Genomic DNA, 16083 nt, shown 5'->3' with positions numbered 1-16083 from the left:
TCCGGCCGCAGCGATGTCGGAGATTTGACGTTTTACCGGATTCCTGATATTCACGGTACACTCGTAAAATGGTCGCACGGGGAAAATCCCCACTTCGTCGCTACCTCGGAGATGCTATGTCCCAACGCTCGTGCGCCGACTATGACACCACGCTCAGACTCACTTAAATCTTGATAACCTGCCATTGTACCAGCAGTAACCGATCTAACAACTGCGCCATACACGTTTAGTCTTATATATAGACATTGCCGACCTCAGCGCCGTATTCCGACCCCAGTGCCGTATTCTGCCTGTTTTCATACCTCCGTATTTGGATAAGGAAACCTATACCAGTTTCTTTGGCGCTTCAGTGTGTAATCGCTCGTGCGCCGACTATAACACTACGGTCAAACTCACTTAAATCGTGATAACCTACCATAGTAGCAGCAGTACGCGATCTAACAACTGCGCCAGAAACTTTTTGTCGTATACAGGCACTGCCGACCGCAGCGCCGTATTCTACCTGTTTTCATATCTCTGTATTTGAATAAGCATACCTATAACAGTTTCTTTGACGCTTCATGATTAAAGTTGTGTAAGCAACTTTTTAAATAAAATAAAATACAGATTGAAAGTTAATTAACCTTCACATAACGACTGAAAATCTCCTTTCATTATTTCTCAGTTTCAGGAATAATCGCTGAAATGCGAACTAAATAGTTCAAACTGATATTCGTGTAAATCGCCGGCTACCAGCTAACGAAAAACGTTGTTCTCAGCCTCAGCGCTGCATTTTCCCAAGCAGAAAACCTAAAATCTCGCTGTGGCCTCCTTCTGAAATTTGCAAACAAGACATTATTGTCTTTATTGTCTCTCTGTATTTCTCGTACCTCTGTTATGTAGATACTTCTATACCAACATTCGCTTTAGTGTTATCTTTTCCTGCCTCGTTTTCATCCAATAAATACAGCACAAGCTCGTAAGCAAAGACGGAGAACCATAGCAGGCTGCTCGCGCCTTGAGGCAACATGCGGAAACCAGGACGCACATGCGTACAAGCGTTCTTTCCACAATTTTTTGTCCATGCACTTTTATTACCGTGCGTCAGTAGACGTGGGAAGAGTCATCGTGTGGACATAGCTTTACTGTGCCGGAACTTCTGTGGCATGTGAATCCCCGACACTATGCAATAATGCGGCAGACGACTGCTCGAGGTGGAGGAGGAGTTTCTGAGGGGAGCGAGGAAAGCGGCTTCCCGCGTCACTCTTCGCAGCCGACCTGAGCTACCGATTGCAGGTGTGTACACAGAACAAATGAAGGTTCCTGGGTATATCAGTATATGGGCTTCCCCCTCCGCTCCCTCGCGGACACCTGTTGCGGAGCAGCAGGCTCGCTGCGGACGCGCGGTTGCGCAGAGGCGCCTGGAGTGTTTTGCAAAGCAGCTGGAGGGGCGCCCCAAGGTGACGCGTCCGGACACAGCTGTTGGCGCCGCCATGTTGCCAGCCCTGACCGCCGCAACGCGAGTCCCCAGCCGGGCGGCGAGAGCCGGTTCTGTGCAGTGCAGTTGCCGGTGGGTGCCCGAGTGAGTTGCAGGTCTACCGTCCGCTGTCAGAGGTACGTGACCACGCCGCGTGTCTTTGTACTGCGGAGAACCGAGCCACTGTTCTCGAATCACCTCGAGGAAAACGGTCTCTTAACACATCGTCGGCACGGATTCATAAAATATCGTTCTTGTGAATCGCAACTAGCTCTTTATCCGCACATACTAATGAGTACAATTCCAGTTCCAGAGAAAGCTGGCGCTGACAGATCTAAATATTACCGAACTTTCCGTTTAATAAGTCATGCTTCTAAGATACTAATACAATTCTTTGTAGAAGCCGAGGCAATACTGTCCCTACGACTTATTTGAGAAGATAGGTTAAGGAAAGGGAAACATCCGTTTTTAGCGTTTGTAGACTCAGAGAAAGCTTTTGACAACGTTGACTAGAATACTGGCTTTGAAATTCTGAAGGTACCACGGGTAAAATACAGGGAGCGTAAGGCTATTTACAATTTGTACAGAAACCAGAGGGCAGTTATAAGAGTCGAGGGGCATGAAAGGGAAGTAGTGGTTGAGAAGGGAGTGAGACAGGGTTGTAGTCTACTCTGACATTATTCAATCTGTACACTGAGCAAGCAGTACAGGAAACCACACAGAAATTTGGAATAGAAAGTAAATAAAGTTCAGGGAGAAGACAAAACTGAGTGGTTTGCCGAAGTCAATATAATTCTGTCAGAGACAGCAAAGGACTTGGAAGAGTAGTTGAACGGAATGGCCATTGTATTGAAAAGAGGGTATAAGATAAACATGAATAGAAACAAAACAAGGATAATGGAATGATGTCGACTTAAATCAGGTAGTATAGAGGGAATTAGATTAGGAAATGAGGCACTTTAAAGTAGTAGATGAGTTTTGTCATCTGGGCAGCAAAATAACTTCTGGTGGCCTAAGTAGAGAGGATGTAATATGTAAACTAGCTGTAGCAAATAAAGTGTTTGTGAAGAAGGATAACTGGTTAACATCGAATATAGATTTAAATTGTTGCTAAGAGTTTTGTGGAAGTATTTATATGGCGTGTAGCCATTTATGGTAGTGAAACATTGACGATAAGCATTTTAGACAGGAAGAGAAGCTTTTGAAATGTGGTGCTGCAGTAGAACGCTGAAGATCAGATGGGTAGATCACGTAACTAATGAGGAGGTACTGGATAGAATTGTGGAGAAAAGAAATTTGTGGCGCAACCTGGCTAAAAAGGGATCGGTTGGTGGGACATGTGCTGAGACATCAAGGGCTCATCAGTTTGGTATTGGAGGGAATTGGGAGGGGGGGGGGTCGATAAAAATCATAGAGGGAGACCAAGAGATGGATTGTTGTTGGAAGGGTTGTAGGTTGCAGCAGTTATTCGGAGATGAAGAGGTGTGCACACGATAGAGTAGCATGGAGAGCTGCATAAAACCAGTTTTAGGGCTGAAGACCACAACAACAACAACAACGCAATGAGTGCGATCCACATCTCAAATTGAATCCGCATGTCTATATTTCCAAAAGGCCGTTCCTCACAAGAGACATCTGACTAAGTTGCGTGCCTATGCAACACTCGTATCGCTTCAACTGTGAGACTGTATTCGTGGCTTCTGTCAGAGAGGTTAAGTTCGTAGCAGTCGACGGAAAATCATCGAAACGGACGTTCCCCAAGGAAGTGTTATACGCCCTCTCCCGTTCGTCATCTATTTAAACGATTTAGGTGACAATGTGAGCAGGTCTCTTAGACTGTTTGCGGATGATCCTGTCATTTACCGTCTTGTCCAGTCGTCAGAAGAGCAAATCCAATTGCACTTTGACTTAGACGCTATATCCGCATGGTGCGAAAAGTGGCAATTGTGTCTGAATAAGGAAAACCATGAAGTCTTCCTCATGAGTACGAAAAGAAATCTTTTAAATTTTGGTCACATGATAATTCACAAATATTTAAAGGCTCTCGAAAAACTAAAGCCGGCCGCTGTGGCCTAACGGTTCTAGGCGCTTCAGACCGGAACCGCGCTGCTGCTAGGGTCGCAGGTTCGAATCCTGCCTCGGTCATGGATGTGTGTGATGTCCTTAGGTTAGTTAGGATTAACTAGTTCTAAGGCTAGGGGACTGATGACCTCAGATGGAAGTCCCATAGAGCATAGAACCATTTGAACCATTTTTTGACTAAACTAAATACCTAGGAATTACAGTTTCGAACAGCTTAAATTGGAACGATCACATAGGTAATGTTGTGGGGGAGGAAAACCGAAGGCTGCGTTTTATTGACGCAATAGTTAGAAGATGCAACAGGTCTGCTAAAGAGACTGCTTACACCAAGCTTTTCCGTCCTCTGCTAAAGTACTCCTGTGCGGTATAGGATCCTTACCACGTGGGACTGACGGAGGACATAAAAAAGGTCCAAAGAAGGTCAGCTCGTTTTTTACTATGGTGAAATAGGGAGAGAGTGTCGCGGATATTATACGTGAGTTTGGGTGGAATAATAATTGCAGCTAGATCTTTTCACGAAATTTCAATCACCACCTTTCTCCTCCGAAAGCGAAAATATGTTACTGTCGCCAAGGTACGTAAGGGAAAATGATCATCGTAATAAAATAGCGAAATCGGAGCTCACAAATAAAGATTTAGATGAAACTTCCTGGCAGATTAAAACTGTGTGCCCGACCGAGACTCGAACTCGGGACCTTTGCCTTCCGCGGGCAAGTGCTCTACCATCTGAGCTACCGAAGCACGACTCACGACCGGTACTCACAGCTTCACCTCTGCCAGTACCTCGTCTCCTACCTTCCAAACTTTACAGAAGCTCTCCTGCGAACCTTGCAGAACTAGCACTCCTGAAAGAAAGGATATTGCGGAGACATGGCTTAGCCACAGCCTGGGGGATGTTTCCAGAATGAGACTTTCACTCTGCAGCGGAGTGTGCGCTGATATGAAACTTCCTGGCAGGTCCCGAGTTCGAGTCTCGGTCGGGCACACAGTTTTAATCTGCCAGGAAGTTTCATATCAGCGCACACTCCGCTGCAGAGTGAAAATCTCATTCTGGAAAGATTTAGATGTTCGTTATTCCTACGCGATGTTAGAGAGTGGAGCTACTCTGAAAAGCTAATTCGAAGAATCCTCTGTCAGGCACTTAAGTGAGAATTGCAGAGTAGTCATACAGGTGTAGATGTTCAAAAATTTTGGAACAATTTTTTACGCTGCTGTGTAATGAAATAGCTTGAGACTGAAAATCTCCTCTGTAGGAATCAAGATGGACTGCGCAAACAACGAGCGTGTGTAACGTAGCTCGCTCTGTTCATCTGCGAGAGACAGAAGGAAGCAAATATGGATGACCACATTGTTGCAGTATTCCTTGACTCTCGAAAGGCGTTCGACACAGATCAGCTCTCTCGTTCGGTGATCAAAATACGTACACACCGAATATCACACAAGCTTTGTGAATGGATGGAAGGTTTCCTCACAACGAAGAGAAAGCTTCAGAAGTAAAAATAGCTTTGGAGGAACACCAAGGTGGTACTATAAGACTACCTCTCTACCTGACATACGAGGTCTGTTCAAAAGATTTCGTAACATTCGTAATTTTTGCGCCAATAGTGTCCTGAAGCGAAATGCGGTGGGCATCCCTGCACACGCCAGTGTTTAATGTGTAATTGCCGGAAGTTTCATTGTTGTATGTCTGTCAGTTATTGTTCAGTGCTGTATTGAGTAGGTCTCCATTAAGTTTTGCGTGAAACTCGAGAGAATCTTTACAGAGAGGCACCAAATGATCAGGAATCCCACGGTGATTGAGTGTGTAAGCCGTACTCGGTGTTACAGATGGTTCACACTGTCTGAAAATGGCGAGACGGATGTTAGAGATGACCCTCGTTCAGGACGCCTTTTGATGTCTACCGACGACGCTCAAGCCAGGAACGTCAACGAAATAGTGCGCGCCAGTCGAAAACTGACTGTCCGCGAGATTTGCAGAAGAATCTAACATGACGTGTTGCGACTCCTGCAAGAAAACGTGAGAAGGAAACGCCGTGAAATGTGGCGAGACAATTCATGGCTCTTGTATCACGATAACGCACCCGCACATTCATCCCTTTTGGCGCGTAACTGTTGCACAAATAATGACGTCACTGTGCGGCCTCATCCTCCGTAGTCTCCAGATCTGGCCCCATCGGACGCTTTTTTAATTTCCAAAGTTGAAAACCCATTTGAAAGGACGAAGATTTGCAACGATAGGCAAGCTAAAAGAAAATTCGCAGACGGCGCTTCGCGCGATCCAGCAAGAGGCGTACCAAGACTGCTTCCGGAAGTGAAAACGGCGTTGGGAGCGTTGTATCAATCGTGGAATAGAGTATTTCAGTGTTTCGAAGGAGACCACGCACAATAAGTGGAAGGTAAGTGTAGAAAAATTTTGTGGACAAAGTTCCGGAATTTTTTGAACAGATCTCCTATATATAGATGACCTAGACCTAGTGGATAACGCCGTAACCTCCATGACGTTCTTCGGGTAATACGTCCGTACACAGAGAAGTCACAAGGCAAGAAAACTGTAGCGAAATGTAGGAAGACCTGCAGAGATCGACGCTTCGTGCTAGGATTGACAGTTGACCCTCGACAAATGTAACTCAATGCGCACAAATATTGTTTGATTACATGCATCCCAAAGAATCACTCGAAACAGGAACAACCATTAAATATATGGTTGGCCTTCTATATAAACAGATGCAACGTATTGCCGATTAGCAGGCTGAAAAACCCGACCATTGGCTCGAAAGTCCAACATCTGTTAAATATTTGGGCGTATGCGCAAGGAACAACTTAAAATCAAAACTGATCGCAGGAAAGGCAGACGTCGCCAGTGTGATATTCATTTGAAGAATCTTCGGGACTGCTAATTGGGCATTGCTCTGCAGTCTGGGACTCTTTCGAGGCAAAATTGACAGAGGAAATGCGTTGTTATTGTCTTCAGTTCTAAGATTAGTTTGATGCAGCCTTCCATGCTACTCTATCCTGTGTGAGTCTCTTCGTCTCCGAATAACTATTCCAACCTACATGTTTCTGAACCTGCTTACTGTGTTCGTCTCTTGGTCTCCCCCCACTCTTCCCTCAAATACTAAATTGGTGATCCCTTGATGTCTCAGAATGTGTCCTATCAAACGATCCCTTCTTTTGATCGTGGCACCAATATCTTGTCTCCGCAATTCTATTCAGTATTTTCTCATTAGTTACGTGATCGACCCATCTAATCTTCAGCATTGTTCTGTAGCAGCACATTTCGAAAGCTTCTATCCTCTTTTCATCGAAACTGTTTATCGTCAATGTTTCCCTTCCATTCATGGCTACACTCAAGACAAATTCCTTGAGGAAAAACTTCGTAACACTTAAATTTGTATTGGATGTTAACAGATTTCTCTTCTTCAGAAATGCTTTTCTTGCCATTGCCAGTCTACATTTTATATCCTCTATATTTCAGCCATCATCAGTTATTATCCTGCCCAAATAGCAAAACTCATCTACTACTTTAAGTGTATCGTTCTCTGATAATTCCCTAATTTAATTCTACTACATTTCATTATCTTTGTTTTGCTTTTGTAGACGTTCATGTGTTATCCTCCTTTCAAAATACTTTTCCTTCCGTGCAATTGCTGTTCCAAGTCCTTTGTTGTGTCTGACAGAATTATAACGTCACCGGCAAACCTCACATTTTTTTTTTTCTTTTCCCTCAGTTTTAATTCCTACTCCAACTTTTTGTTTGGTTTCCTTTACTGCTTGTTCAATGTACATGTTGAATAGCATCGGAGATAGGCTGCAACCCTGTCTCACTTTCGCCGGCCGCGGTGGCCGAGCGGTTCTAGGCGCTTCAGTCCGGAACCACGCGACTGCTACGGTCGCAGGTTCGAATCCTGCCTCGGGCATGGATGTGTGTGATGTCCTTAGGTTAGTTAGGTTTAAGTAATTCCAAGTTCTAGGGGACTGATGACCTCAGATGTTAAGTCCCATAGTGCTCAGAGCCATTTGCTTTTTGTCTCAATCTCTTTTCAGCCACTGCTAGGCTACAACCCTGCCTCACTCTCTTTTCAACCACTGCTAGGCTACAACCCTGTCTCACTCTCTTTTCAACCAGTGCTTCACTTTCAAGCCCGACTCTTATAACTGCCGTTTGGTTTCTGTACAAGTTGTAGATAGCCTTTCTCTCCCTGTATTTTACCGCTTCTACCTTAATAATTTCGAAGAGTATTCAAGCCAACATTGTCAAAAGCTGTGTCTATGTCTACAAATGCTATAAATGTAGGTTTGCCTTTCCTTAGCCTATCTTCTAAGATAATTAACAGCGTCCAAACTGATCTTCCTCGAAGTCGGATTCTACAATATACCATAATTTCCAAAGTAGGGGAGCACTTTCGGTCACAGATTCGTTTAGAAGGAGCGGGAGTGTCACGAAGATGCCGATGCAACTCCTCCCAGCGGCGGACGCTAAGGAATGGTATTGTTTATCACGGTGCTGTTTAGTATTAAAGTTGCGGGAACGTCATTTGCGAGAAGAGCGTAACAAGTGCTCAACGTGGGGGAGGAAGTCAAAGCTGCTTTTCGGGACAGTTCTCCTGTGATGCCCACACTGGAATCAATATTTTATAGTCAAATGCGTACCAAAAAGGGGTTGTTCATCTCATAAATCCGACTGTAAAGTTGTGCAGTGCCTTGATTTGAACTTAACGCTGGCTTGTGTACAGCGATGTCATCGTCATTAAGTGGTCGTCCGAGTTCACCAAAACGGAGGGATGTAACAGCAGACGGGGCAGCCCATATTTGCAATAGCGCTGCTGCCTGCTGATAGGCCCCACAATGGCGCATTGTGAGTCATAGGCGACCCGTTCAGCGCCGACGGCCAGTGCATTGTGATCCCTTCGTGACCGTCGCGTGGACACGTGCCGTCTGCGACCGTATGGCGCCGTTCCACTTCCATTGTTTCCGGCTTCTGAGAAAACCACTCGAAATGTAGTCGCGGCCGAGCAATGGAAAAAAAAAAGAAATGCATAGCGTAGACCAGCAATGGCCGAAGTGCTAAAGGACGAACCAAGTAAAACTACAAATTACTAAATAATACACTACTGGCCATTAAAATTGCTACACAGTGAAGAAACGCAGATGATAAACGGGTATTCATTGGACAAATATATTACACCAGAACTGACATGTGATTACATTTTCACGCAGTTTAGGTGCATAAATCCTGAGAAATCAGTACCCAGAACAACCACCTCTGGCCGTAATAACGGCCTTGATATGCCTGGGCATTGAGTCAAACAGAGCTTTGATGGCGTGTACAGGTACAGCTGCCCATGCAGCTTCAACACTATACCACAGTTCATCAAGAGTAGTGACTGCTGTATTGTGACGAGCCAGTTCCTCGGCCACCATTGACCAGACGTTTTCAATTGGTGAGAGATCTGGAGAATGTGCTGGGGAGAGCAGCAGTCGAACATTTTCTGTATCCAGAAAGGCCCGTACAGGACCTGCAACATGCGGTCGTGCATTATCCTGCCGAAGTGTAGGGTTTCGCAGGGATCGGATGAAGGGTAGAGCCACGGTTCGTAACACATCTGAAATGTTCTGTTCAAAGTGCCGACAATGCGAACAAGAGGTGACCGAGACGTGTAACGAATTGCACCCATACTATCACGCCAGGTGATACGCCAGTATGGCGATGACGAATACACGCTTCCAATGTGTGTTCACCGCGATGTCGCCAAACACGGATGCGAACATCATGATGCTGTAAACAGAACCTGGATTCATCCGGAAAAATGACGTTTTGCCATTCGCGCAGCCAGGTTCGTCGTTGAGTACACCATCGCAGGCGCTCCTGTCTGTGATGCAGCGTCAAGGGTAACCGCAGCCATGGTCTCCGAGCTGCCCATGCTGCTGCAAACGTCGTCGAACTGTTAGTGCAGATGGTTGTTGTCTTGCAAACGTCCCCATCTGTTGACTCAGGGATCGAGACGTGGCTGCACGATCCGTTTCAGCCATGCGGATGAGATGCCTGTCATCTCGACTTGTAGTGATACGAGGCCGTTGGGATCCAGCACGGCGTTCCGTATTATCCTCCTGAACCCACCGATACGGTATTCTGCCAACAGTCATTGGATCTCGACCAACGCGATTGGCTATGTCGCGATACGATAAACCACAATCGCGATAGGCTACAATCCGACCTTTATCAAAGTCGGAAACGTGATGGTACGCATTTCTCCTCCTTACACGAGGCATCACAACAACGTTTCACCAGGCAACGCCGGTCAACTGCTGTTTGTGTAGGAGAAATCGGTTGGAAACTTTCCTCATGTCAGCACGTTGTAGGTGTCGCCACCGCGGCAACCGTGTGTGAATGCTCTGAAAAGCTAATCATTTGTATATCACAGCATCTTCTTCCTGTCAATTAAATTTCGCGTGTGTAGCATGTCATCCTCGTGGTGTAGCAATTTTAATGGCCAGTAGTGTATATCCCGGGATGCGAACGCTGTCCCAAGAGTTCTATGCTTCAGGCTTTTAACTTCTAGCCGAACGGTGAGATTAAGTGTTTATGTTTACGAGGGAAGTATTCTCAAAAGAAATAGTGTTACGAGATGTTATTGCAGTTCTCTGGAAAAGTAGGATGCATTGCTTACATACGTCGGAGAAATCATGGTCTGGGTGAAAATGGCCCAAAAACAATAACTATTGTTCCTCGAGAGGCACCAAGATGTCCACCTGAAGAACGGGTTCTTAGCAATACTACTCTGGTCACCCAGTACGTAAAACTATTCACAGGTGGAAAATGTTATGAAGGACGTAGGTGTGTCGTCTTCTTACTGACAACAGTACTCTACACCAGATGCTTCTCACAGGTTGTCTAAAATCCGGTGATAACAATTCTTCAACCAGTTCTGTTGGAACTGGTTGTTATTTCGTTCCCGCTTTGCACGTCACCAAGACTGACAAGCATAGTAATGCAAGTCCGTAGTACTTCACCGCCGCGGAATGTTCAAACTATAACTGATTACGGGAACAGGAACTCTAAAGAATTACTCAGTGTTATCGAATATCGGTGTTCTGCTTATTCTTTTGCACTTCAAAGTCTAGGCACCTGTGCCTGTTCCGCCTTCATTTCTCACTGCCCCCTCGTTCTGGGTCTTCGTAGGTCCCTTCTCTCTCTCGGCTGGTGAAGCATGGCGTGACGTGGAACTCTGCACTCATTCTTTGTAGCTGATGTTATCATAATGTTTTATTCTCTTCAATCTTTCCATTAATATTACAAATATCTATTTAAGTCTCCATATCATCATTTCCTTTACGGTTTTCCTTGGCAGCATCTCTGACTCTCATGAAAAATGTCATTTCTGTTGCTTGTAATTTACTTTGATAGCAATACAGATGTAGCCATGGTTTAAGAAAATTTTAATTTTGCTTATTTCCGTATTTTGTTTTGGAATGATTTGTTTATTAAACCGCATATTAATTGATATTAACCTTGTCCATGTCATAGCTTATATCGCATCCTAGAAAATTAAAGCTGGAGACCTGCTCAAGTGGAGTATTATCTATTATTATTTTTGAGCAGGTGTGGTATTTCTCATGATTTTACTTTTCTTTCTTGAGAAGGCTGAGAAGGTTATATTCTCTTTTCCTAACTGACGTCGTTGATACTCGGCTTTTGCAACTCATCTTCACTTTTTCCAAAATTGTTACATCGTCTACACGCATGATGAAATTAACACGTTTATCTCGAGTAATCTGTATACCCAGACTTGCTTCCTGTCTCCAGCTGTAAATAAAATCATTTGTCTTACACATTACACAAGGTTGGTGACAAGCTACAGCCATTTCCATGTCCCTTATTGGATGTTTTGTTATTGTCAACGTTTATTATTTTCTGTGTCCTTGGATAGGCTTTCTATAGCCTCAGATTAAATCCGTAATTTCTTTCCGTTCACACTGTCGACAAATTTTCCGAAGTCAGTGAAAGGTATATGTGCCTCTAAACCGGCTGTTTATCGTTTCTCTGAAATTATTATTGTGGTACAATGTGACAGCAACACTGCATATCCACGTTTTATGCAGGGTGTACATAAAGTTGGGGAACGCTTTCAATTATTTATTGCACAAGAACTAAGCATTGTACAAACGTCATAGATATTGCATTTTAAAGAGAAACTCTGACATTTATTTTAACAAATATTCGATATGCGAACCATGAGTGATGCGGCAGACGTCAATACAGTAATCGAATTCTTGCCATACCCGTCCCAGCATGGCATCGTCGGCAGTGGCAGCCGCTTCCCGTATTCTCTCCCGGAGCTCTGCTACATCACGTGGTAGAGGCGGTACATACACCAGATCTTTAATGTGTCCCCACAGAAAAAAGTCACACGGAGTGAGATCTGTTGATCGGGGAGGCCATTTAATGAAACAGCTGTCCCCTTCTGTAGCATGGCCGATCCGTCGATGCGGCAGCTCCGTGTTCAGGTACCCACGAACTTCACGATGAAAATGGGGTCCAGTGCATTCGACAATTATGCCTGTTCACTTTTCCCATTAGTGTGAAAAGTGGCTTCGACGCTAAAAGTTAAGCGATCAGTTGTTGCAACTGTGAACAAAACTCAAACGCTTGTTTTTGTCGTCGCAATTGAGCTTCTGCACTACCTCCAGTTTGAGTGGTTTCATAGACAGCTTCTGTCGCAGGACTTTCCACACTGCCACTGGAGCCATTTCGAGTTCACTCGATGCACGAAACACCGATTTCTTTGGACTCCTTATGAATGTCTCTCGTACGCGCTCCACATTCACTTCACTCACACTGGGACGTCCGCTTCTCTTTGCTTGACACAAGCAACCCGTTGTAACGAATTTGTTGTGCCAGTGGTAAATGGACTTCCTTGTTCGTGGCTTCTTATTGTACTTGGTTCTAAACATCCATTTAAGACCTGTAGCACACTTGTTTTTGTCGAACTCCAACACACAGAAAGCTCGCTCCGCACCTGAACTCGCCATGTTTGTGACTAGCGCTGACTATCGGCAAATTACCAAACTACGCTGTGGCGGGATACATGAAAAAAAAACTTTCAGGGTTTCTCTTCAAAATGACATATGTATGATATACGTACAGTTTTTGGTTGCTGTGCAATAAATAATTGAAAGTATTCCCGGACATTATGTACATCCTGTATATTGATTCTTGTTAATGCCAAGTACATGAATGATTGCCTTGACTTGGCCTTGATGTATGAGCTGCACTGTGCCAACAGCAAAACGTAAGTCGGTGGTAGAAACAATATCCTCCTTAAAATTGTGGTGCTAAACCACAACTGATGAAAACAACAGCATTGGCATTTGGATACTCCGCTGACGAATACGTTCCTCCCCTGTGGTAGAAATCCGCCACGCTAAGCAAGCTGAGGCAGCACTCAAAGAAAAGTGCAGACTAGCCACCGTCTGTCTGAAACCATGTTCCACACATAAAGTCCAGAACATGGTTAGAACTGTAACCATACAGTTCGAGGGAAACAACTGCCTACATGCCGGCCTTTGTGACCGAGCGGTTCTAGACGCTTCAGTCCGGAGCTGCGCTGCTCCTACGGTAGCAGGTTCGAATCCAGCCTCGGGCATGGATGTGTGTGATGTACTTAGGTTAGTTAGATTAAGTTCTAGGGGACTGATGACCTCAGATGTTAAGTCTCATAGTGCTTAAAGCCATTTGAACCATTTTTGAAGTGCATACAAAGAGGGAATGAAGCCACTTGATTGCAGACCCATTATTTTGTATTTGACCAGCTACTCAAAAGGCTGACATTAAGAAGCAACTGAAGACTATGAATACCAAACTCAGCCTTCAGTGGAGATAATGCTCAAAAATCTGTATCCGAATGAAACCGTCACAAGAACTAGCGTCTGACCATCACAGTGACACGTAAGTCTGCTAAAAGGAGGAGTCATTGTGGATCTATTCTAGCAACAAAAGTCGGCATTGCAGCCGGAGACAAATAGAATAGAAAAGTATCCATATTGCAATGAGTAACGCCGTGTGCTGTAGCGGCCTACTTGAAAATGCCAGGAAGTCTGTGCTCTGACCACTGGCGTGTGTGTGTGTGTGTGTGTGTGTGTGTGTGTGTGTGTGTGTGTGTGTGTGTGCGTGTGCGTGTGTCACACGAGCCGGCCTTCTAACGTTACGCGAGGTGTCTACCTGGGAACAACTCCGTCTTGGGTTACCATTAGCGAAACACCTGCGTAATCGGTTATCCCGCACCCACCGCAAGGCTAGCGCCGGCGTTTAAATTCACTGTCCGCCGTGTGGCGAGGCGCCAGGACGCGTACCGCCATACTTACTGACGTCAGAATGCGGCTGCGTTGTCCTCATTGGCGTACCACCATCAGTCGATTGTACTTTCTTCCTGTCACATGATCCAACAGGCAGGGAAAAGAGCAGATTCTGTAATAAGGCAAATCGATTACTGCGCTCTTCTTCAAATGACCAAGTACATGGATGTAACGTTTCGTTTGAATATGATATTTTTCCGTTTATAGTATTAAGCAGTATCCGTATGAAACAAATGTGATTCATGTCACTATCTGGGAAATTCAGGCAGACCACAGGGAGCGGATAAAAATATACAAACACCACAAACACAACACATTATCAAGCCTAACACTGTGTACGAAAACCGTTTGCATTCAAAACAACTTCTAGTCGTCTACATCTACGTCTGCGTGATTACTCTGGCTATTCACAATAAGGTGCCTGGCAGAGGGTTCAATGAACCACCTTCAAGCTGTCTCACTACCGTTCCACTCTCGAATGGCGCGCGGGATAAATTAGCACTTCAATTTTTCTGTGCGATCCCTGATTTCTATTATTTTATCGTGATGATCATTCCTCCCTATGTAAGTGGGTGCCAACAGAATGTTTCGCAATCGGAGGAGGAAATTGGCGATTGAAATTTCATGAAAAAATGCCGTCGCAACGAAAAACTTCAATTCACGTATCATGTTTGTGGCACTATCTCCCCTATTTCGCGATAATACAAAACGAGCTGCCATTCTTTGTACTTTTTCGATGTCATCCGTCAGTCCCACCTGATGCGGATCCCACACCGCAGAACAGTACTTCAGAATTGGGTGAACAAGCGTGGTGTAAGCAGTCTCTATAGTAGACCTGTTGCTCTTTCTAAGTGTTGTTCCAATGAATCGCAGTCTTTGGTTTGCTCTACCCGCAACATTATGACTGCTCCAATTTACGTTATTTGTAATTGTAATCCCGAAGTATTTAGTTGAATTTACAGCCTTCAGATTTGTGTGACTTATCGCGTAATCGAAATTCAGCAGATTTCTTTTCGTACTCATGTGAATAACTTCACACTTTTCTATATTCAGAGTCAATTTTCAGTTTTCGCACCATACATATATCTTATTTAAATCATTTTGCAATTCCTTTCGGTCATCTTATGACTTTGCAAGACGGTAAATGACAGCATCATCTGCAAACAATCTAAGAGGGTTTCTCAGATTGTCTCCCTTGTCGTTAATATTGATCAGGAACAATAGAGGGAACGCCGGATATTACTTCTGTTTTACTCGATCACTTTCCGTCTATTACTACGAACTGTGACCTTTTTGACAGGAAATCATGAATTCAGTGGCACAACTGAGGCGATATCCTACACGTACGCAGTTTGGTTAGAAGACGCTTGTGAGGAACGGTGTCGAAAGCCTTCTGGAAATCTAAAAATATGGTATCAAAATGACATGCCCTGTCGATAGCACTCATTACTTCATCAGTATAAAGAGCTAGTTGTGTTTCACAAGAACGATATTTTCTGAATCCGTGCTGACAATGTGTCAATAAATCGTTTTCTTCGTGGTAATTCATAATGTTCGACACAGTATATGTTCCAAAACCCTACTGCAAATCAACGTTAGTGATTTGGGCCTGTGATTCAGCGGATTATTCCTATTTCCCTTTTTGGGTATTGGTGTGACTTGAGCAATTTTCCAGTCCTTAAGTTCGGATCTTTCTGTGAGCGAGCGGTTGTATATAATTGCTAAATATGGAGCCGATGACATTGTAATTCTGTCAGAGACAGCAAAGGACTTGGAAGAGCAGTTGAATGGAATGGACAGTGTCTTGAAAGGAGGATATAAGATGAACATCAACAAAAGCAAAACAAGGATAATGGAATGTAGTCTAATTAAGTCGGGTGATGCTGAGGGAATTAGATTAGGAAATGAGGCACTTAAAGTAGTAAAGGAGTTTTGCTATTTGGGGAGCAAAATAACTGATGATGGTCGAAGTAGAGAGGATATAAAATGTAGGCTGGCAATGGCAAGGAAAGCGTTTCTGAACAAGAGAAATTTGTTAACATCCAGTATTGATTTAAGTGTCAGGAAGTCATTTCTGAAAGTATTCGTATGGAGTGTAGCCATGTATGGAAGTGAAACATGGACGATAAATAGTTTGGACAAGAAGAGAATAGAAGCTTTCGAAATGTGGTGCTACAGAAGAATGCTGAAGA

At 44.3% G+C, this 16083-nt stretch overlaps 1 protein-coding gene across 2 annotated transcripts in view; it reads left to right on the top strand.

The window, feature by feature from the left end:
• LOC124548300 (leucine-rich repeat-containing protein 15) overlaps positions 1 to 16083 on the top strand; it is a 145510-nt gene that overhangs the window by 38486 nt on the left and 90941 nt on the right. Inside the window, exon 1 of one of the 2 annotated variants that reach the window (XM_047125166.1) lies at positions 1473 to 1593. The exons of the other annotated variant lie outside the window; for it this stretch is intronic. The gene's annotated coding sequence lies outside the window, so the exon portion shown is untranslated. Of the gene's footprint in view, positions 1 to 1472; positions 1594 to 16083 lie in introns of those variants that run through there. 2 annotated transcript variants of the gene reach the window in all.

This window comes from Schistocerca americana, chromosome 1 (genome assembly GCF_021461395.2).
Source record: "Schistocerca americana isolate TAMUIC-IGC-003095 chromosome 1, iqSchAmer2.1, whole genome shotgun sequence".
Lineage (NCBI taxonomy): Eukaryota > Metazoa > Arthropoda > Insecta > Orthoptera > Acrididae > Schistocerca > Schistocerca americana.
The sequence above is the reverse complement of the archived record's forward strand: the minus strand, read 5'-3'. Positions and strand labels throughout refer to the sequence as shown.